General features: G+C 48.2%; 1 protein-coding gene across 2 annotated transcripts in view; it reads right to left on the bottom strand.

Moving 5' to 3' along the window:
• LOC126568999 (FMRFamide receptor-like) overlaps positions 1-24,063 on the bottom strand; it is a 56,379-nt gene that overhangs the window by 15,077 nt on the left and 17,239 nt on the right. The window contains exon 1 of one of the 2 annotated variants that reach the window (XM_050225768.1): positions 17,551-17,680. The exons of the other annotated variant lie outside the window; for it this stretch is intronic. The gene's annotated coding sequence lies outside the window, so the exon portion shown is untranslated. Of the gene's footprint in view, positions 1-17,550; positions 17,681-24,063 lie in introns of those variants that run through there. 2 annotated transcript variants of the gene reach the window in all.

The following is a 24,063-nucleotide window of genomic DNA, read 5'->3' as shown; positions in this document are numbered from 1 at the left end:
ACAGAATGGACGGATGGTCTCTTTGTCACAGAAGCGACTTGGTTGGTTCCGTTTCCGTTTTGTGTCGGTTCCGCATGGCGCATCAATCATTGACCGACGTTGGCTGAACGATGCTACCGAACGAACGACCGATACTTTGGCGAATCGAATGCGCATTCGATCAGTAGATACGAGATTGTGAAATCATTCCATTTTGATTATCGAGAAGCGCGCTCGTCCGTTCTGTGATATTAATGCGATGATCATATTTTATCAACCGCTAAGCTAGCAATTCAATTTGCTCTCTAATGGACAATTGCTTCCGCCCCCACGGGGGGAAACAAAGAACCACAACGGATCAACGGGCACGGTGCGGGACTTGGGTAGATTGCAGTTGATCCAATCGCTCGCACTCGAACCCACTGGCTGGCACTCTGTGGGACCGTACAAACAAATTAGTTCCCGCTCCGTTAAAACATAAACACCGGCCGCACTTCCGTTGTTTGTCTGCGATAAATTAGCCGTCTCCAACCATCGCTCCCTGGAATGCGGTGCCGGAAGTCAAAGAAATTATCCAAATATTTCTCTTCCTAAATGGCCTCCACGGTGGCACGGTAGGCCTTGGCCTGCCTCGATTCGATTCGAAAAACAGGGAACGATGGTGACGATAATGATGGTCGTAAATTGTGCGACGCGCGACTGCAATTATTGGCCTCTTCATCGCTTTTTCTCGTCCTTTTTTCCCGCTTCATCGCCATGACGGTTGGTGGAAATCGTGCGACGCGGCTCTGCACTTTCCAGTTTGACATTTTGCATGATTGTTTGTCAATTTTTCGGGCCCCCTTTCAGGCCCCTCTGCCACTCGCTTTTCCTCGTTCCAACGGATGCAATTGACGTGCCGTGCGAATACGACTTTCGTCTTGGGCGCCAATACTTGGCCAGCAAGTCGCGCGAGAAAAGCCAAGACGATGCGCGATCGTTTACTTTTCCATTTCTCGTCGCAATCATGAGCCTTCGATTGCGTTTTCGGTCGAGACAGTTAGAGAGAGTGAGAGAGAGAAAGAGAGGGAGAGGAAACGAGTGCTGACTTTGCAGTTTCCGTTTGTTCCTGCAACGTTCGCCTATTGCCGCGGACAGCCACGAATCACAGAATAATCATAATCATAATATGATGGAAATTAATCGTCAACAGTGTCGCCGCTTGACATTCGCCAGTCGACGAATCGGATCGGATCGAAATCCGGAACCCGGGGGAGACCGGGGGGTTCTCACTGTTCCGTTCCGTTCCGTTCCGTTCTGTCATCATATCGCGCTCGATCCAGCAAAATGAAAGCTGTTTTCATTTAATTTTACGACAAAGTTTCCTCCGCCCCCAAAAAGTGGGTTCCGCGGTCTGACGGCGCAGCACCAACGGTGCCGATGGTGGTGGTGATGGTGAACGGCAATAAAATTTCAATCATCAGCCAGCGTTTGGCTGGCCAACCAGCGGCTTGTGCTCCGATTTTTCGACGAACGAAAGTGTAGCCTGGTACTTTGGATAATTTGTTTGCGTCAGAATAGAACCGTTTGGTTCGATTCTTCTTTTCCGTCTCCGGCTGCAATGCCTCAAGTGGTGCCGTAGAGATGAATGAAGATTGGGTGAAAGGATTAGGAGCGGCCAGGGGAAAGAGTTCGCTTGAAACCATTCCATTCCTCGAGAAGATGATGATGATGAAGAGTGTTTTTTCTTGTTCTTGGCGGCTTGTTGGAGTCCCCTTCCTCCCAAAAGCGAACGCGATTGACTCGAGATCGAAGGATGACACCGCGTCGATGATGACGAAGACGTCGACGGATTTTGGTTCCGCGGGTTGCTCCGGCCTGGCCGCTTTCTTCGATCAGAACCGAGGTACCAGCTGCTAGCGAGTTTTGTGGCGGGTGAAAGTAGCAATGAATAGCAATCAATTTATTTATGAGCGGAACTTTGCTTCGATTGGATTGGATTCGATCAAGAGCCCTCGCGCTCGGTGCTAAATGATTGATGCTGCTGGTGGTGCTGCTGCTATTTTCAGAAAAAATGCTCCACGATACGAAATCGGTGAACTTATGGAGCATAATCAGGGCTGAAGCACTGGATTTCGTGCTCCATCTATCCGTTAAGCCACTTCTTACTACTCTCTCTCTCTCTCTCCCTCTCTCTCTCTCTCTCTCTCTCTCTCTCTCACTCTGCTCGCTCGTCGCGACAGTAAAGTAGTGGCGAGAAATGATAGTTTGTAGAACACTTCACAACGTGCTGCTGCACGACGCGCTAGATAAGCGAAGCGAGACGATTCACTTTGTGGAATATTTGGCGCCATGCGATCTCGAACTTTAACGCTAGCCTTACGCTTTCTTCATTCGACAAGTTTCTTTTGTTTGAACTCCAAATCGACGAGCTGCTGCGTGTCGTGGCGGGTTCTTGCTGCAGGGACAGGTGGATCAGGCGGCCATAAAGTGCGCTGATGCATCTCCTGCACGTGCTTGATCCGTTACGTTTCGTGCAGGATTACAACGAATGTGGCTACAACAGGGAAGAAGCGCGTGTTCGTTACTAACCCGAGTAAAAGTAAAATGGAGCTTTCTATCTCTCTCTAAGGCGACCAAGATGTAAGTTAAGTTTGGGTGTTTTTTATCGAAATTTTCCAGCAACTCCAGCATCCCCAGAGTAGAATGCAAAATCCCAATCCTAACCATAAGTGCTAATCACACAAATCTGACCCTTTTTTAACGTCAAATGGCTTCAGCTAGCGGCAGGTGTGGGAGCTTGTTCATTCCGTGTTAGAATAGGAATTACAAGAAAGCGAGATTGCACGTTAAGATGGTTTAATTCAAAGAACCTCTTCACTGAGGAGGAGAATCCCCAAGATACTCGATGCGTTGTGTGTCTCGATGGCGCTCGCAAAAGCCACCGGCCCAAGTGGACCTCGACAATCCCGGCATAATTTCATTTCGCCTTCCTTTTTGCTTCGTCCCTTTTCAGTCGTCTCTACAAATTGGTGCCGGTGGTACGTGGTAAGCAAGCATGCTGGATACCTGTTGGAATGGGCAAACAATGCTGCGAGGGGAACGCGAGGTATAAAGGGGATTATGTTTTCTTCTTTTACGCTACCACCAAGTCAGCCACTATCGCCCTAGAGACGGCAAAAAGTGTGCCAGGAAGGGTCGAACTGAAGTTTCAGCTTAACTTTAGCGTCAGTTCAAGAGTGAACCAAGCAAGCCGTGGCGCAAAAAATGGTAGAAAAAGGGAGCGCCATGGCAGCGCTAGTTGGCTCTGGCACCAAGTGGCTGATGGTGAGATGATGCGAATGATCCTTTCCACTTCGATTCGATTGGCTTCATGCGAAGCGATCATAATAGTAATGATAATAATAATAATAATTGATTATGTTCCCAACGATCTTTTATGACCGACTGTTGATAGTAAAGCTGGAGCGCTCAATGTGTTTCCTTTATGAGCTTGTTTTTCTGGAAAAAAGCACTCTTCCATCCAAAGGACATCGATACAATAGCAGGCAGACGGTCCCAGAGGAGAATCGGGATACCGGGGAGATATAATAACTCCCCCGGTTTTTTTTTTCTGTATCGTGCACCCAACATCGCGGAAAATGAATATCAAACATTTCCTGAAGGTAACCCGTCCCGGCGGAAATTAAAAAATGTAATCAAAAACGCTCGGTCCGCTGGTGGTCCTGTTGTTTCATGGCTTTTCACGCGCTGTGCGATCGAAACAACGCGCGTTGATGATAAATCGGAGAGCGAACACGGCAGCATAATGTGTCGAAGGCAGAAGGCGTCCTCGCGCGAAACCAACTCACGGGACAATCGCGCGAACAAGCAAGAGAAAGTGGTTGCGGCAAAAATGCTGCTTTCCAAAAGCTGATCATTTGTTTCTTTTGCCTTTTTGGGGACGATGGAAGGCACCACTGTCAGGCGACGTCAATGGCAGCCTTTACAGCCTTCTCCTTATTCTTACGCCAGTTCTAGTCACATTCTCTTTACATAGCATGGCGCTAAAAGGCGTACGACCGGAAGACAACGGGACAAAATGGCGTAAAATGGAGCATAACAAATTCGCCTCCAACCATCACCACCACCATCGCCGAGGATATAAACCGAGCTGATTTAAACGGTTTTCATTTTGACTAAACGCCCTCGATCAAACGTGGCGCGGCTACACATAAAAATGTAAAAATAATAATAACGCCCGGTCCACCGTGGTCCGTTCGTCCGGCCTGGTCGACCGGTCGATTGGTCCGCCCCGGTTCGGTTTCGACGTTTTATCGTCGTTTACCGAAGAAGAGCCACTGCCAGTGCCAGCGGCCGGAATTCACAACAAACGAGGTGATAAACGGGAGATGAAATTAAATTACCGAAAATAATGCCAATCTGTTCCGCGTACTGCGCCGTGGTGGTGCCGCTACTTGCCCTGTTCCTTTTACGTCACGCAGAAAACAACCCCAACACTGGTCCACTCCGCCTGGCGCCATATTTCAATTCCATTTCCGCCCACTGCCAGCAATCGATGCAAAATTCGATAATTCTCGAGACGCTCCGGGAATAGCAACATCCTCAGTCGTAGCATAGACCTCCCTCGCATGGTTCTGCATGGTTGGAAATCATTTTTACGTCAAGAAGGAAAAGTAAAAAATAAAAGAAAAAAAAACACCAACCAACTCGAAACTCGGTTTGATTGATGAGCGTGGTTGATCGCGAGTTTGGGTTGGGTTTTGGTGTGTGGGATCGAAAAAATAATCGTCCCCGAGTGTCGCGAAGACGCGCACGTGGCGTCATTTGTCTCTCTCGCGGAGATCTTGCCATGCCAGAACATGCCTGAAGGTAGAGGAGATAACACATTTCTGGAGCGCATATCATCGCGGCACACGATGATGTCGGCGGTCGGGAGTGTATTGTAATTTGAGATTTAATGACAGCAAAGGTCTCAGCGGAATGATGGGGCTTGTAGCTAGGCACTGAATATATTCATTAGCGGCATGCAGGTTAGATTTTGCAATAAAAACGGATTTATTAAAGGCGGTTTTTGGTGGAGCATCAAACAGAGTTTAGGTTGATGCGAAATAGCTCAATGGCGATATCAGGACGATGGCTTTAAAGGGCCAAAAGGGATCTACCCAAAATGGTCACCAACCTTTCCCTAAAGCCTTTGTTGAGATACTTCGAATATTTTTAAATGAATACTCTTCTTGAAGGTGGAAAAAAGCTACTTTTTAGATCCTGAATACATAAATTATTGTTTAATACATTTTCATTTCATTTAATATTAAAAACATTTCATATGTCATCATTTAAAAACACGTGATCAAGGACGTTTTTCTCACGCTGAAAGCTACATGTGTCGTAGTGGAGTTCATAAATTATGCTCCAATTTGGTTGGCTCCATCTTTAAGAAAGGTCAGTACGCTCTACGCGATTTACCGTTTGTAAATGAAATCCTAACCATCCTGTTTGATGTACGGAAATTAAATTCCAATCCTATCTGCTCCCGTGCAGCTGCTGCTGCAAGCATTCAATTCCAATTAATGTTGAAGGCAGTGAGTAATCATTTACACAGTATTGTAACAGTCAGCACGCTGGACTTTGGTAACTTTGTATCTTACGGCAGCGGAGGAGGGAAAATATTGAAAAGTAATAAAGTGCTCGTCCAATTCCAAACCGTTGAGCACGATTCGGTCACGTAACGCTCGATGCTCCTGTCAAACGGTCAGCAGCAATTAGCACTGCAATCGTGACCCCCCGGTGGGCGAGCTGGCCGTGTTCCAGTCGGTTGCGCTGTAGCTAACGATTGGATAACTTTTCTCTCGGCTGAAACCGGACTCCGGGTAATGAGATTACACACGGACGCACACACAGCACTCGATGCAGCTGCATGCCATGCCTCGGAGCTGCTCGATCTCGATGGGTGCGTGGCCTCTAGGGAGCTTTCGATTGGAATATCATTTTACACCGCGGTGCTGAGCGTTCCCCGCTGTGTCACGGATGACAAGCAAGCACCCAGGTACGGCCAGAAGCCACCAGAAGTCAATCTGATCGATTCGATCGGCGCGTTGGCAGAACTGATGATGTTTGTCGTTTGCAGAGGTTGGCTGTTGAGGGATAAATTGAATTTTCTCGAAAAAGTACCCACACCGCGATGGAATGGAACGAATTCTATCATCATCAGCATCGTGATGAGAACAAAATGAGTGGAGCGCGTCAGATGAGTTTCTTCGCGATCACGATAAATTCCCTTCGTTGCATAACTGCATCCAAACGTTATCGCTGAGCTTGTGCTGAGAACGTTCTGCTCTTCGTTTCTGTAAACATTTTAATCTGTATTTCTCATCAAATAACTTCTCAACTTTTTGATGTGGTATCAATACAGCGCTACAAACGTGAGGCGTTTGGTCGTTGTTTTGGCCAACGTTTGATGGTCGCGCCACGTGTTGTGGTTGTTAGTGCTGATTGCCCAGAGAAACCCAGGACATCAGGAAACAGGTAGTTCAGATAGGGATAAGTGTTGTACGACGGTGGCCGGATATCGCTTTTCCCGTTGAATTAGGATGTGGACCCGTACTCCCGGTCCGTTATGAGCGGTCTCACAAATCAAGCCTTTCATGTTACGGCACCATTTCGGGGGGACCGGACGGCGACAGCAATGATTATGCCCTTGCCTCACAAATGATTTTCCGTTCAGTGGTGCGTAGGGTTGTTCCCCATGGCGAGGGATCACGATGGAAGTCGGTGCCGGCCAGCCGGTACGGATGACCTCGTCCTCTGCCCCAAAAACACCACAACCAACTGAACGGAACGATACATTTATTGGGTGTTTTGCGTGATGATGATGATGAAATGTGTCGTGTGTTGACGATTGCGAATCGGAAATAGTTCGTTTGAGATAAGGGTTTTCCGATGGGGAAGGTGCGGAGGCATCCGGGGTAAACGAGCTCGAACCCTGGAGAACGACGTGCCCCGAGGTATTCCGCGCCGTCATCATAATGGTCGACTTGATGTGGAAATATTTGTTTTCCTTTCGCCCGCTTCGGGATTCCGGTTTCCCTTTTTTTCTGCTGAGGGTGCGTCCAGTTCCGGCGGAGTGGTGGCATTCATTATGCTGCTTTGCGTTGCTTTTATGAAATGTATTTTTTTTCCGCCCCGTTCACTTCGGAAAATTGCATTCCGCAGTTGTGTAGCCCCTGGAGTGGCCAACTCCGGTGACCATCAGTGTGTTTGTGTTTGTCTCTGGGAACAACGGGATCGTTCGAGGGTCGTCCTTTGTCCGGTTCCAAATGGTCCATCCGAGCGGAAACGAAAATCGATCAAAACTGATGGATGCTTCGGCTTGACCAGTGCCTTTGCTCCTTTCTTTTCTGTTTGCCCGTTTTCCCATTTGGTTTGATGGCAGTAGATGGAATAGAGTACAAAGGGAAATTCACAAAAACGGAGACAAACACAATCAATGGAGGTGATAAGAGAGGAAGATAAAAGCTAAGCATAAAGTTTGCGTCTAAACATACGGCTCGTCCGTCCTTATATATGTTAAAAAAAATAAAGTTTGCGCCCTGTGATCAACATTCCTACCGCTGGGTAGTGCCCACGAGAAGAAGTTTGTTTTATTCTCCAATATTAAAGTAAACCAAGCAAGACCAAGAAACTCCAAATGAAGCGCCCGAAAGCATCGAGCATAAAATCGAGCATAAAACTAGCTAATTGAAATTGTTCCATTGATTTAATGGCCAGACACTGGCACTGGTCGCTGAAAACTTTACCGTTGCTGTCACGCTTCACCGGTATTCATTTATCCCACCAAATTGGCCAGCAAATTGATCTGAACTTGTGTTGCGTGTGGCGCAATGTTGTGGCGCGCTCTCTTTAATGTACGCTACCCATAACCTTACCGTGTTCCCGCAGAGGATCAAACAAAACGCGAAAAGGGAATGAAAAGAGCATAAAAGAGGGAGAGTAAGAGCGACGGGAATAGCGTGAAAAAAATGGTTGCAGAACAACTTTTGTGATTGATGGGAAGATGATTTATTGAGTTTCGAGCCCGCGCTTTCGGACACCTCGCTCGACCGCGGCGATACCCCAAAGGCACGGAAGGGAACAAGGGAATGACATCCTGGCAATCGTCGATCGCTGTGCATGCTGGCGCTGTATCGGTGTTTGTGTGGCTTCCGAGATTACGATTGATTGCATTTCTTATACGTTTTTTTTGGGAGTCTCGCTGTACGCTCCCTGTTCTGGCTCTGTGGCTGGTGTGCTGGGACTGTCGCAATCGATTCATCTCGAGCCACAGCCACGCTTCCTCATTGTTGTCTTCGGGTTGTTTATTTATGACTTCGCTAACCTCGCACGCGCACACAAACACAACAGGAGCGAGCCAGACAGTGAAGGATTAGCGTGGCCGTGGCTTCGTTTGGCGGTATCTCTCGCTGAGACAAGAGACCGTCATCCTGGGCACCCCAAAAAGGAATACCATCGTGCAACCGAGTTGGCCATCGGACGCGTCGTCGTTGTCGTCTCGTTGTGGGGCCCGGCCACGAATCCGGAACACAAAGAAGAAGGCCCGCTAAGTCCATGAGATCCACATTCCGTGCTTTGCACGACTAATATGTGACTCGCACCCTCCCGTGGGCGGGGTGGCTGACATTTGGACACGACACAGCCACGGGCCGGTCGAAGCCAAACCAAGACCATGGAGACAAATGGCGCACTCGTAGGCTGCGCACTCTCCCTGCGTCGATCCGCCAAAAACATTGTCTTTCTCGTTCGATCAGCAAGGGGTTGGTGCGTTTGGGCGGGATGCCGATTTTATTGGCATTTTCCGTTCGATCCTAACCTTCCCTCACCCACTGGTCAATAGCCGTTGGTCGTCTGATCGACGACTGATTCACTCAAAGCCGCTACGACCCAGAAAAAACCCTGAAAATCGTGAAACACCATGCGCCTCCATTGTGACTGGGCGCCTCCATGTACGCGAGTGTGTGCGTGGAAAATGGTTGGAATGGCTCGCTGTGTTGCCTTTGTTTGCAGCAGCAGCTCCCCGTCTCCGTCTCCGTGGCGGGGCGAGAGATTAGCTTCATTGATGGCATTCCTTGGAGCTGTTGTCGTATGCCCAACCCTTCGCCCTTGTCGCCATTCGCCATTGTCTGGTTTCGATTGAGATTTTTTTGTTCGATTTGTAGTCCGTGAAGGCTCTTCAGCCCTGCCAATGAGCTGCTGGTGGGGGCAAATCGTTGGAATTAAATGATTGCACCAATTTGTGGAGCTTGGAATGGACTTCGAGTATCGATCTCGACTCCCGGCCGCACGCACGCACGCGGCGATGGTGCGTAAAGAGTGTAATGTTAAAATGTTGCCCTTTTTCCTCGCTGGAAAAAATCACATCATAATGGGATACGCACGAGTTCCCTTGCTACAACTTGGTCGAGTCACACGCAATGCAATGGGCTGGAAAGTGCGTCACCCTCCCACCGGGCCAACACAGTGACTGATGGCTTCCGGTAGCTGCGAGCTCGCTGCAACATGGTAGGTAGATGAAAAACGGAAACGGAAATTTACATTCATTCGTCGCAAGGTATAATTTTACTTGCCTGCTCAAAATGAAACCATTAAGTCGCGTTTAAGGTCGTTTTTGTGTAATGCTAAAGCTATGACCAGCTAAAGCATGACCATTTGTTTAATCGGTAAGGGCACACAGGCCCATGCTTGACATTTATTGCTTTTCTATGTTAATGCAAATCAATTTCATAAATGGATAATTATTCCATTTTGTTTGCCGTTTATTAGAATTTATGGACAGAAATTAGCATCAGCATAACGTGCGCCTGAGGTCATGTTGCTGATGCACAGATTATCACTCCTGCATGTGTGTGATAAATCATCGAGGCACGTCGATGATAGTGATGCTAATTGCTATGATGTCGAAATCAGACGAAGCGGAAGATTGATCAAGCTGAAAATGAGGAGCAAAAATCAATTGGAATCAAAATTCAATTTCACGTTTAATGTGCATTTCGCTTATTATTAAACAATTTATAAGCGTAAATTCCAAAGCGGGGACAGTGTACACGCATGGTAATTACGGAGCAAGAGTAACCACCAAGCACTGTTCCATCGATTGCTCGCTTCGTTGACATTGTTCAGTCCAGTCGCATCATTTATTGATCACGGTGAACGGCCACGATGTGCAAAGGGGGACGCGTTCACCTGGGTAACAGCAATAAAATCCGACAACATTCCCGCAACCCTTGCCACGCAACTAGAAAGACGACATCAAATATTAGTTTAACGTCCATGTCACTGGCACCATTTTTGGACGAACGCTTATGTGGGTGTCCCTTCGAATTTCTATACTAAACCCTCATCATCATCATCATCACCATCATCATCACGGTCTCGCCAAGCATTGGCCTCAAAATTCGTGTGACAAAAAAGACCTCAAAAGAGGTTTACTATCGACAACGCTCCCGGGATCGCGTATCGCAACTCGTCCACCCCTAATGCTGACACAAAATGGACGTATCGCGTCGCGAATAGTTTGTCAAATCGGGTGGCTATTAACGGGTACAAGGTGCACCTAAAGCATCGTGACAGTATAGCGAAGCTCTTGTTTCCCGGTGTTCCGGTGTACGCCCAGGGTTTTGATTGATTTTGGTGGTTGGCGATTGGCAAACAGGGGACCGGTTCTTCATTGGCCAACATCCGATAGGAAGTGAGTGTTTGCCGCGCTTGTGCTTTACCGCGTTGTCAGTGTTCCGGAGAACGTGGAACACAATTTAATGTTCAACAACTAGCTGCATTGTGTTGCGATGTGAGGAGAGCAGCTAATGAAAGTTTAGAAACAAAACATTGAGCTTCCGTTTTGCTCGTAGGAAAACATTTCCCATTCCAGTCACGATACGTGCGAGAATCCCCGTTTTATCGTGAGCTGACTACACTTTCGGAAATAGCGAACGAATTTCGCGGTTTACCGAATTGTTTGCGACGAATTGCACCCTCTCCAATCGTATCGTTCGCGGTGGGTGACGTGGATGGGGGGTTAGTTGATGAAATTCCAAAACAATTTCAAATTCCAAATGCTACCACAGCCGCTTGCTGTCAGAGAACTTTCGCTCAAACTCTTTCGCCGAAGCCCCCTGTGGGTCTATGGGATACAGGATGTGACTTCAATTCGATTAGACCACAAAGAATTCCGGCAAGGAATTTATTCGGTTTCCTTGTGCAAAGCGAACCGAACACAAGGCCGAGACAATGGTCGGTTTTTTGGCATAAAAAATGCGCTGCTTTGTTTATCTCCGTGGCTGTGGTCTGTGGCGAGCAAGAGTGGCACAAAAAAGGCTGCGCCAGCTAGACCGCGGAGGACATGGAACAAGGAACAGGTCCAACGGCAGACGCTCACACGGCGAGGCCGGTTGATCATTTAATTAACGAAAGTATCCGGAAGCATGGTCACGGACCTCGCAAACGTGAAAGCAAATCAAACTCAGCGGTCTGCACCCGAGGACCACCGGTGCTCCATTTTACGCGCATTAAGCTCTTAGAACCAATTGGATGGACAGAACATTTCAATTTCATGCTGTGCCGCAGTAAATCGTCACCGTCACGCCTCACTAAGGTCTCAGGAGGGGGGGATTTCACAAAATTAAAAAAGGAGAAGATTTCGTCAGCTATGCTTCGCGGCTAGGCTCTCCCTCGCTAGGGCAAAGTCTGCTAATGCTCTCTACCACTCCGTAGGGCCAAGTAATTCCTTTATTATGCGGCACTGGGTTTTTTTTTGCGTTGCTGCTGCTGCTGCTGCCTCAAAATCCCCATGCACTTCAGGAGATGGCGAGCGCCGGGACCTTGGACTAACTTTAACGAGCAAACCCAACAACTGCGGCATCCGTGGCGAACGGAAGGTAGATAGGCAGTCCGTCTCCGGTAGCCACGGTTGTAGTGGGAGAAAGTAAACACAAAACAGTAACTGGCCCTGGCTAGCGCTATCGCGTGCACGCCAGGCTTTAAGCACCGCCACGGTACGGTATGAACAAAAACTTCCGGAAAGCATAAAAAGCATACACAGACAGACGGTATGCCAAGTAAAAGGCCAAAAAAAAGAGCGCAGAAAAAAAGTACAAACAAACAGCGCGACGGTCAAGTGATGGACGTGGCGGTGAATGGGGCGTCATAATCTCTTCATCTTTTGGAGGATTGTTCTCTCTCCCGCTCTCGCTCTTCCTTTCTCTCTTTTGTTCGTTGGGCTGGCTTAGGGACGGCGCGACTCCACGCGGACTCCATTGCACCACATCACCAGTAAGTCAGTGAGTACTAGACTGTATAGCGTCCGGTGCTTGTTCTCCTCTGAACTGTTGGTCAACTTGAAGGTCCAAACGCACCAACAAACGTCACCGTCGCCTCAGTGACCTCGACCTGCTTACTTGGATCACACTTCATGAAACTGTTCTTTCGAGCCTCACGAACACCGTAAGCTCCTAGCGCAGTGAGTTCAGCGATATCCTAGGACTCTGGTGATATCACTGCGGTGGTTGTTCCACCTCATGGCGCGGCACGCGAAACTGGACGCAGGTACGCGTCACATGCAATGCGACAACGCTGACCATGGATTTGCCCACCACATGCCACAACATTCCAATGTTGTAATGATGAATTTGTGAGGGCGAGTGGTTCGTTGAAAAACTCCCAATGATTAGCCCAGTGGTGGCTATATCCGCGAGTGTATGCTTTACACGGAAAACTCTCGGCATACGCACTGGTTTGTGGTTTCGTTCGTGGTGATTTGCAGAATTCGCTGAAGGCGATGTAGCTAATTGTATTACACTTACCACCGTGCCAAGCCTAAGAGCTGATCCGGACTTGGTGTGATATTCGGGGAAAGAACTTACTGGATTGTGGACCGGGACCACAAATTCGATTGCAAAATTCCACCGTCAGTTGGTGGGAATCTTGAAAGTGGCCCAAATTGCTTTCGCCTGGACCGCTTTTCTAGTGTCCGGTTAGTGTTGGTTGGCTGCAACTCTAGCAGCTCGAGATTCGGGGCCGTCGTCTCCTGCGGCTGCCGGTCATAAATTTCAAATCTGTCACCAGCATGGCAGCGATGTGCAGCTGGCCGGATGTAGCCAGCCAGCCAGTCAGCCAGTCAGTTGCATGTTGTCGACTGTGTGGCGAGGATGTTAGCGTTTCGCCTTTTAGGAGAAACTGGAGACTACGAATGTAGTAAAGTGGATTGTGGTCAGGAAAGAACCGCATTGGATCAGTTTTGGGAACCGATAGCTTTCGGCGGTCGTAAATCTCCCGTTCCAGTCGTGACTCGTCTGTTTGTCCGTGTTAGGTACTCATGCGTGATTGTGCGAATGAGTTTGTTTGTACCGGAATCATTATTTACCGAGTAACATATCCCTCAAATGCTCCAGGAAATGAAATGATAATCTATATGGGGATTGGGTCGTTGTTTTCTTCGGTTATACCATCCCTGGCACCACCATGCCCGAAAGCAGTGGTTCGGTGAGATGGAGAGAAGCTGAGACTAAGAGATTAGAGATTACTTTCCGATTTCTCCGAACCAGCGCAAGCTCTGGTTCGCGTCCCGTGGTAGAGTGTTCGTGGAAACAGAAATAGACATCGCGCTGCCATCGTACAAAGGAAATAATTTAATCTGCCAGTACCTGAGAGAGAGAGAGAGAGAGAGAGAGAGAGAGAGAGGGAGAGAGAGAGAGAGAGAGAGAGAGAGAGAGAGAGAGAGAGAGAGAGCATAGGAAGAGACAGGGCACAGCTGCAGAAGTGGAACAAGACGTGTTCAGTGTTGTCCTAATGATCAGAGTGGCACGTGGCACGAGAAATGCTTGTTTTGTTGCAGAGAAATGTTCAAATGAGAAATGATTATTTAATTAACATTCCCCCCAAAATCCAACGCTGATTTGAGATGCATTTGTGAAAGGGAAATTGAATTTTTGAGGCAAATGTGTAAAGGAGGAGCAGAAGGGGATGAATAAGTGCGATGAGCCTGATGGACGAAATCTGGACCATATTCCAATTACCATATCTTCGCTAATTGGCAGAATGTCGCCCAGAACTGATGTTCCATGTTATGTATCGCACAAAAACACTCGCAACATATCACTAGAAGACACATAACGTACATTTCTTTTGGCGTAGTGAATATATTTCACCTTTTGGGACATGTTTTTTGAACATTTTTACTTTTCAAAGCATATTGTTATTTGCAACCCATTGTTGCAAGTTTAATAAGTATAACATTATAAAATTTACTGATCCTACTTTTACAATAATTTAGTAAAGCTCGCCTTTTGAGGACAATTGTTCAATCGATTTCTTTTCCATCTTTAAAATGCAATCAAAAATGGGTCTTAAACAAAATTGTATTACTACGGAAGACGTACGAAGGCAGATCTGTTTTATTACAACGCTCTCCTGTGCGAAGACACTCCAATGCAATTGCCATTTCCCGCAGCGATACTTCACCTATCTGTCCCATTTTAATAACATTTTAAATGCAGCTGCATGCAGTCAACCCACCCACGCTGCAGCAAAATGAAAAGCCACCCAAACGTAATACATAGATTCGTGCATTACGTCCCACTAAGCCAACGGTTTGCTACCGCCTTCATACGTTCAAAAGAAGAAGCTGCGCTACTGTTAAATCCCACTCGCATCGATTCGAAGATGCACCGACCGGCGAGGACATCGCGGCCACCGATTGTAACCGCAGTGCTACGCAGTGAAAAAGGGACTTTTCATTTGTGCCCGGGAAATACTTTATCGCTAGCTCATCCCCCCGACGCCCAGCCCTTCCCACTAATGGGTATTAAATGTCGAAGATGGATGGAAATGGCTGCACTTCGGGGAGCCTGTGGCCTTGAGAAGCGGTTCGTCGGCGTCGGTGTATCAACCGATCGCTTCCATCTCATCGAGCGACAGCAAAAGCTCTTGGGAAATTGAATTGAATGAGTAAACGGTTCGCAGCATCATCCACACCCACATCCTTCTCTGCGCGTGTGAGATTACACTGTTATCCTGTACCATGTTTTCAAGGAATCCAACGTGTCACCTGGAGTCCAGGGGTAAAGGTTAAGCTAAGGCACGCTGCTGCTGCTGCTCATGATGCTGTAAATACTTGAATCACGGCCAGAGTCAGCATCACACACGCAAAACCATTGTCATCGTGTCGGTCGAAAGCGACGGTGGACAAGTCTGTCATAAAGTAGGAAAAATTATGGAACTCCAGCTCCCAGCGGTGCGAACGGAACGGAACCAGTGATGCTCCTCGCATAAAGTGTACATTTTAAAGCGCCGGCCACAGTGCCGCAACATTGGACCAGCATTGCTGGATGCTTTTCCATATGCTCTGTCCGTGCTCTGTGCTTGGTAGGATACCATGGCAAAGTTCGCATCCATTTAGTGATCATCCTCTTACCAAGCGGCGACTGCATCCTTTCTCCTTCTCCTCCTGCTCAGCAACGACCGGGGTGCCATATCACTAACACTAATGTTGAATTATGGCTTTTCCACAGTTTGGCCCTTCGTGACAGCGTTTTTTGCTGCGTTTTGTTGGAATGCGTTACCCCTTTTTAGGGTACGATTCGGTTTCGCGCAGAAGAACCCTCTGTGTATGGCCATAACCGTTGCATTACCGCGTGACGGGTGCGACGATATTCGTACAGTTTTTGTTGCATTTTTCAGTCGCTCCAAACTCCACATCCATCGAGTGCGTTCGCGTGCATAGTTTTTCTTTTAAACCTTACTGTTCGCGGGCAGAAGAGAATGCAACGCAGAGAACCGTGGTGAATGGAACTGTGCAGGATGCTTCGTCGAGCACACCGAATGAGCGGAGCAGAAAAGAATAGAAGGATGAACTGGGGTCCCAAAGGGACGTACATTCCAGTGTTGAACGCGCACGGGAGAAGAGCCATTCACAACGAGCTATGGTGTCATAGCATAAGTAGCGCTTGGGTAATATTTCTGTAAAACAATGGCAGCCTCTGGTGGCGTTTACTTTGCCGATTTGCACAAGGGCCAACGCAGAGGACGTTCCGTAGAGCGTCTGTTGATTCATCATCATTCGATGCCGATAACGTGGTGGTGGCTTTCTGCATCATCATTTTCGTTGCCGTCGTTTCGCTTTTGAAGCTTGGATTGTGGTTGTCCTTCACCGCTCGGCGCTTTCGGTCGCTTCGCGAAGTGAACAGCGGCTTGGCAGCCTTCGAGCTATTCATTTGTGATACTGATGCTGGAACGTGGTTTCGCGAGGCTGTGTGCAATGCAAAAAGATGTTTAAACTATGAATTATCTGTAAAGACTGAACGAACCAGATGGAGCGGCATGGCTCAGCGTGTTTTAAGTACCCGATTCGCTAATGTATACAAAGGCATCCTTGGAGCATGGAGACGCTTTGAATGATTGCGAATTAAAATATCAATATTTGTCCAAGATGTCGTTTGAAAACCTTTTTGGACTGTAATGTGAACTCCCAGCAACTTGTCCAGTCACTCTTCTTTCAATCCAAATTCAGGTCACGTCAGAACAAAGACTACATAGAAGAAGGTTCAATTAAGAACGGATGAGTGATCCCAATGGAGTGATAATGGTCTTCAAAGTAAAATCCCTACGAAAATCGCATCTTTTGCTGAAATGAAACTGTGTGAATTGCGAGAACCAAAAAACCGACTCAAGTGCATGCCACGAGCGGAGTGCGATTACGCATCAACGAGAACAAAGTGCACTTGCCGGCACGTTCATCCCGCTCAGCGTCACGGTCCTGTCCGCACTTCTTAAGCCAACATACCAACACACATATGTGGTGGCGGTTCTAGCGGTCAAGTGTGGGTTGGGCACATGTGATGTAGCCTTTGATCCTGTGAGCAAAGATTACATCAACTTTCAGGGAATTAGACGCTGGGCCCCTCGGTGCCAAGTGGAAAGCTTGTCTGCCACGCCGGTTCGTCAGTCGGTCGTGGAGAGAGGGATACGATGCAATCATCCAATTGTTAATTTCCACTTTCATTTCACTCCAACACTCAAAGAAGTCGTGGTGTAAAGTGGTGGAAAAACTAGGAGCGATGGAATATCTCATTTCAACTGCAGCCATGACAAGTGCCCTGACACAGCAATCAGCAGCTTTCTAGCTTCTCGGGCTGACTGAGCAATGCCCAGGATGGCAAAAGATAAGAGGAAAAGCTCTCGCAAACCGTAACGCTATATACCAGAGTGCAGAAGACGTCCCGTTTAAAACGAGGAAGCACACCAGCGCGACTCCCTAATGCGCTTCACGGTGGCCACCCCACCACCAGCAACACCACTCGAGGGCACCACTGGCGCCCGGATTATGCGCCACCCAGCCTGCCAGCCTGCCAGCCAGCCAGCCAGCGAAAGCGTACGCATAAAAGAAATATTAAATTTTATAAGATTGACATTGATGTGTCCTTTTTAAGGGTCTGGTGTTTCGCTTTGCTGCTGCTGCGGGATGTCTTTTTGGATGTTTGAAGTCTGCCGTCGGCATTCCGTAGACGGATAGGACAAGGATAGGACTGAATTTGCCATACTCACATTTACTGTCATAGCACCACGCGAGGCATAGCAGACGAATCCTTACGCCGGTGGCTCATATTTGATTGGAGGATGGCATCCAGCGCTCCATCCTCACAGGACTTAACGAATTGCCTTCTTCAATTCGATGCCGCAGGCTTCGTGCCACTCTCTCCGGGTAAGGGAGGTTTCAGGTCAGATGGAATTAAATCTGTCGGAAAAATTAGTTGCCACCTTACCTTTCTTTCGGTGGGATGAATGTAGAAGAAATAGAAGGCGAAGCTCATCTCAATGCCCTCCCTGCGCGTGCTGGTGGCTTCTTTTCATTTCAATTTACACCGCCATGCGTCTGGCAGCTGCCTCCCATTGGTTGCCATTGGTCCTGCGAGAGTCCTTAAAAGGGACGACAGATTGTGTGTATGTGTTTGTGTGTGCGAACGTGCCAAGAAATGGTAGTCCATTTGCGTCCACCCACAGTAGGGGCCCCAGCAGGGGGATTAGAGACCCTCATCGCTCGAAGTGAGTAGAACGGTCGACTTGAGGTGACATTCGGTCCGTTCGCTAGCATTCTTCGTTTCAGTTCAAAGTCACTCAAAAAAGGGACAAACCATACGGTCATGGATTTGTGGATCGAACATTCGACACGCTTTTCCTCTTTCACTCTGGCTCACCATCTGGAAGGTATGGTGACACATGCTCCGATCGCTTTGAATTGATTTGCTTAGATCCATGGTGGTGGTGGGTTCGCTTCCCTCTATTAGATCGACTCGAAAGGTGGAGAATTTGTCTGACAAATAGATGAAAAAGGGGTTTAAAAGCTAGGGCTGCCTAGGGAGTAAGCTAATACATTAAGCGATCCTTCAATTTAGCCGAACATGCCATTCCGAAAAAAAAGAAATTGCGAACTTGACTGCTCTTCAATTGAATTGAATGAAAGTAAATAGAGTGGTTTAAACTTCGAACGCGGTACGCTCAATAGCAAATCGATGGTGGTTCCCGCTTTTCGACATGTTTTGGGCCAGCGTTTAACTTTTTCTCTGCATGAATGGATTTTTGATGATTTTACTGAGAAAATTGGAACATTCGGGTGCAAAAATAGCCTTGGGCACTAGTCCCCAGGTTCCCGGGCAGACGCCATGTTGCCTTCTTTTCCTTTTCCTGCCGCGGGTCAGGACAAGTTGTTTAACTTTTTTGTGAAATTACATCATCGTCTCCCTGATCGTCAAATCCCATGTTACCCAAACATGTTTACTTGGATTGGAAGCATCGAAAGCCCAGACCTGAACGTGAGTTAGTCCTGGCCTTCTAGATCCAAATACCCCGGGCGGGACACATGGACGCGAGTTCTTTTTTTTATTTTTTGAGAGAAAACATTTTCCGAGGACCCCCTCGATCCTGTTTTTTTTGCGGTTTCGACAATCGATGCTTTCCGTTGTTCTCTAAACTGCCGTAGCCCTAGGACGGTCAATTCGATGAAAACCAACCGAGAACGTACCGAGGGTAGCTAATACCCGGAGCCTGGAATCCCACAAATACACCGCGTCCTCCAGCGGGCATTATCTGTCCCCGACAATTACAGGAAGGAGCAAAAAACAACAACAAGAAGCACAAAGAAAGGACGACGAAGAATCCGGCGGCCAGCGGAACTTGCGAGTGCGCGAGTATGAGAATATATGTGAACCTGACCCGGCCCCCCATCCGGTCTTAGGCCCCGGTAGGTAGCTAATCCAAAGTAAATCCCCGATTGCTCGCTGGGTTACCTGCTTATCTTCCACCCCTGATGTCGACGCCGACTGGGGAGCGGTGGTTGGTTGCTGACGGAAGGAAAATCGGTGATCCCCGTCCGCATTCCCGGCCGACAAAGCAGTCTAACCGGCTTATTGCCAATGAAGCCACTGAAGTCCATTTCATTTGGAGACTATCCAGCCAGTCAGCCAGTTAGTTGGTGGTTGTATCGTCGTCGTCGTCGTTTTCCTGACCGGCTCTGACAGTAATCCTTTCATAAAAAGCCACAATTGACGATTATATCGTGTGCAGGGGCAGGATACGAATTTGGCAGAGAGACAGGTGCAGGCTCTCGTTGGCTATAGGCACGGGGACACACCTCTCGGATCAAGCTCGAACGCTGACGCTGACGTGGCCATTTTGGCGCAAGTTGTCATCTCGAAGCGTGGATCCCTTTTATACCCCTTTTTTGCTCAACCTTTCTGTGAATGTGGGGAATGGAAAGGTTTGTCTGGTCATGATTTTCTAGTTGGGAAAAATGCTGCTGAACGGTGCCAGGTGAAAGTGGCCATTCCCGTGGGGCGATGGGGAAATGGAAGAGCCAAACAATGGCAAACGAAATCGCTTACCGGTGTCGGTTGTTGGATATTTTATTGGAGCATTAACCATCAACCGGACCACCACGCCTCACGGTCCTTTCCAATACCCGAAGCATACCCTGTCTCCATTCATAACCGGCCGAGTTCCAGAAAAATGGAAAGCAAAGAAAAGAGAAATCCATCTTCCGCAGACGAAACCCCCCCGTGTCCCGGTCCTACGCAATAAATCAGCATCCTTTCGCTCGTATGATGATGATGATGACGGCCAGCACACGGTTCCGGGACAAGGGAGCAAAAAAATGCAGAGCATGGAGCATGAATTTGTTATGAAGCTCCCCGCACTAATATTTCATGGCTGGCCGCCAGCTGGACACTAACGGAGTGGCCCTGTATCATTCAACATAAAACCCGGACATGGGACGAATGGTTCAAATCACATTTTTTCTCTCCCCCCCCCCGTGGTCCGAGGCCCCGAGATCGTCTATCTGTCTTTCGGCGCCACTGACTGCTGTTGCTGCCAGAGAGCGATTGGGCGTCCCGGCGTTCCCGGGCAATAAAAATGAAAGCCCCAGTAATTGCAAAGTGGACGAAGCGTGACGATTGCAATCTGCCAGCTGGCCCTCCGATCCGTGCTTTCTGTCAGTGGGAACAAATGCCGCCTCACGATTGCATCCATCCCTTTCGGGATATAAGAAATAGTAGGAAGGAAAGGCCTCATGTGTTGAAAAGTCGTTTCCAGTCCGGGTGCCTCGGCCGAGAGAGAGAACAGATTATGGAAATTCCCCACCCAACGAACCGGGCGGAACGTCACCAGGGACAGATAAAGCGATATAAGTGGATCTTAACACCGTTACCCGGTAAACCTGTAGCATATGCCCTTTGCGTGTGTGCATTCCACAGATTCCAGCCCCTCGTTGAGGATTAGAGAAGCAGCACCCTTAACCGTAGAGACCGTATGTGGTGCCAGTGTCACGGCACCACTGACACGGCATGCGACATGGAGAATCAGAACGCTCACAAAGAGGAGCGTGACGTGAAAGGCTTGGTAAGAGGTCGGGAAAAGTTTGCTCGACTGGGGGACTCTGCGAGTCGAGAAGGCTATTCCGCTATAGAGCTAAGGAGCTAAGGAGGAGCTACCAGCAGCCGAATTGTGAGGCGGTTATTGGATTTGAAATCCCGATTTCTTCGACGACGACGACGACTGGCAGTGAACTTTTGGTCAAAGTTCCCCGGGTTTGGGTGACGGTCCCGAACGCTCTCAAAGTTTATCTCGAGGCAATCATACGCATTAGGGCATTGGTGGCACACACAGGCGGTGTGGTCGCTGCCGAATGAGAATACACTTTTGGCCAAGACCAGCAGAGTGTTTCGCATAAAAGGAGGTGGCCTCTATATCACCAAAGGAACAGACGTGTAGAGAAAGGGGCGGAAAAGAGAGCGAGCGAGGGATTGTTTCTTTTGATGGGCGCCACAGTTCTGGAAAGTTGTTTGTAGCCAATTTCGGTCACAATGGTTTTCGTCGTGGGGATGCTGTCTAGGCTTTTCCACGTGACTTCTTTCCCACCCTCTAAAAACCCACAGTTCCGGACCGATTAGCTTTCAATGGCCATTGGAAGCTGGAAATTGGAGGCTCTTTCTGGTGCCAAGTTTTCCAAGCCAACGGGGCGCTTGGTGACGTCGATTCGTCGAGAGGTAATTTAATAAATAGAAGGTAATTTCCCCGGAACAGGGCTCTCACTGGGAGGTCGCCTTGTCACCATGGTAACACGGCATATGTTACATATTGATCTGCTAAATGTTGTTTGACAGCTGGCGTCCATGTGTGTGAAGATCGTTCGATTGGGAACCACTACCCCGCATCCGTGTTCTATTGGGGGTGAACCGTTTTTCTCGCCTCCCCTTTTTTCATCCATTTAGCTGATGGCCAAATGACGTCTGTTGGGCACACCACGGAGGGGTTGTATGGTTAAACTCCGTAGGGAAAACAAATCAACAAATTGCCCTGAGGGGCCATTGGTAGAGTGGAGGTGATGAAAGCGAGAGGGTGTCACCGATACACCTGCAACAGAAACGCCGGGGCAGGGAAGGTCCATGGAAGTTCATTTCAATCTCCGTCACCGTTTTTCATCGATAAAACTTGGAAACTTTTGTACTCGCATGGTATGGTTTCCGGCTCCCCAGGGGGGATGAGAAGGTTGTATGATTGACGGTGTTTTAGCTGGAATGCGATTGGCTTTACACTTTTGTTTGTCGTCGTACCGGCGACCCCGATTCCACACCGGTGTTACAGTTGGCGATTGATGATTCCACGTGCTATCCAATCCAATCATGCTTCTAATCACGCAACTCAGGACTCTTTGTTTCGTTTGATCGTTCGTGGTCTTCTGTGGTTGCTGGACAATATATTAGTGCGAGGCAAATTAAAAGAATAGCAACAGAATACATCTGTTTTCAATATTTAAACAGCAGCACAGTGTTTATAAGTAATTGAAGTAGCAACACAATTAGCACGGTCATTTGTTCGTTATTGAGCCGCTTCGTTCATGCGAATCTCTTCATTTACGTTTAATAACATAATTAAACATCGCGGAAATGCTGGACCGAGAGGAAAACATCGAGCACAAACAAAACGGAATCCCAACCAACAACCGGCTATCAATTGAATTGTCAACTTTAGCGCTGGATCATTGACGGCAGACAATTAAACCGATCGCAAACAAACACACGCAACACTCGCATTTGCCAATTCATCGAACGCTTTAATGCTCAATAAATCGTCTGCAGATGATGTTAATCATTAACACCACGCACCCACGCGCTGCCGATAGGTATTTGTATTTCCGTTTCCATCCACGGAATCATGCGAGCGCAGGCCGCGAAATGACGAGGAATCTCATATCATGGACTCGGCTTCCGATTGGTCCGAATGGTAAACATAATTATGACACGATCTGCCTGCGTCATTCCACGTATCACTCGTATCATCCGCACATCGCACGTCAACAGCGCGTGCTTCACCGGAAAATGGCCGAGATGAGGATGATGTGCTTGGTGCCACCTGCTGCAGCTAATGGTATGATTGTGCCGATGGCACCTGTGGGAGGTTTCAGCAGAATACCTCCAGGCATGCTCGGTAACCCATTCGCGGCAATTCGTGCTTAAGCGCGTTCTCACATGGACTGCGTGCCCACGGATGCAACTATGTGTTTGCGATGATGATGTTGCAACACACGTTGCACATTCTAGGAACTTGCTGGTGGTGCGGCGGTGTTGTCCACCGTCAAAAGGGACAGCCAAAAATGTGACCTCAGCGTGGGGTGTAAATGGACTGTGGGCCAATCGTTCGCATTTCCGGTTGTCATGTCAGTTGTTGAATTCACATCAGCTACGTCCGTGTGCCCGATGCTCTCGCACTGGAAGCCGGCCACGATGCTCTGTTTCGTCAATTGAACGAGACAACCTAACGAGTGCATCAAGCAAATAGCTTGATGGCGTTAAGCAACCAAATTTAATCAACGGCGTCAGTGGCGTCGCTTCTTTGAGAGGAAGTAACCGTGGGGAAGGAAGACGTCGTCATCGCATGCAATCGCGTATCAACAAGCATGTCCGACATGGTCGGTTTGCAATTGGACAAATGGAATAATGCGGACCACTTGCCGTGCATGGAGATTGTTGCCTTAGAAGATCGTTCACGCTGTTGCTGCGGCTACTGCGATGGTGTTGTTGTGATTAACGTTCGGCTCAATAGAAGGCCACGAGAAAGGGAGCTGGCTGGAGCTAATTTGCTAATTGATTTCCGTGATATTCTTCTTGGAAATCAGTCACGGCCAGCAGGAACAGAGACTATGTTGTTGTGAGTTTAATTTGCAAAAATCCAATCCCGCCAAAAGGATCCTTTCCTGAGTTGCTGCTTCCCTGTGGTATTGCGAACGTCATGATCGCACTCTTTCGCCAAATGCTGCACAATCATTGCTCTTTCCTATTTCCCAGGATGACAAACAATTTAATCTCCTCAATCCCAAAGGACCTTAACGGAGGGAAGAACCATAAAAAATCCGACAAACCAGCACGCGCATCCCGGGAGGAAACGAATTGCTTGTGTTGGAAGCGTTAAAGCCACTCCAATTTAACCATTTTTATCGGTGTGAGCTGGGAACCCCAGCCTCTCAATAACTCCCTAAACGATTCCAAAATATGTGCCCTGGAAACC

Source organism: Anopheles aquasalis, chromosome 2, assembly GCF_943734665.1.
Source record: "Anopheles aquasalis chromosome 2, idAnoAquaMG_Q_19, whole genome shotgun sequence".
Lineage (NCBI taxonomy): Eukaryota > Metazoa > Arthropoda > Insecta > Diptera > Culicidae > Anopheles > Anopheles aquasalis.
This window is presented reverse-complemented; position numbering and strand designations above follow the sequence as displayed.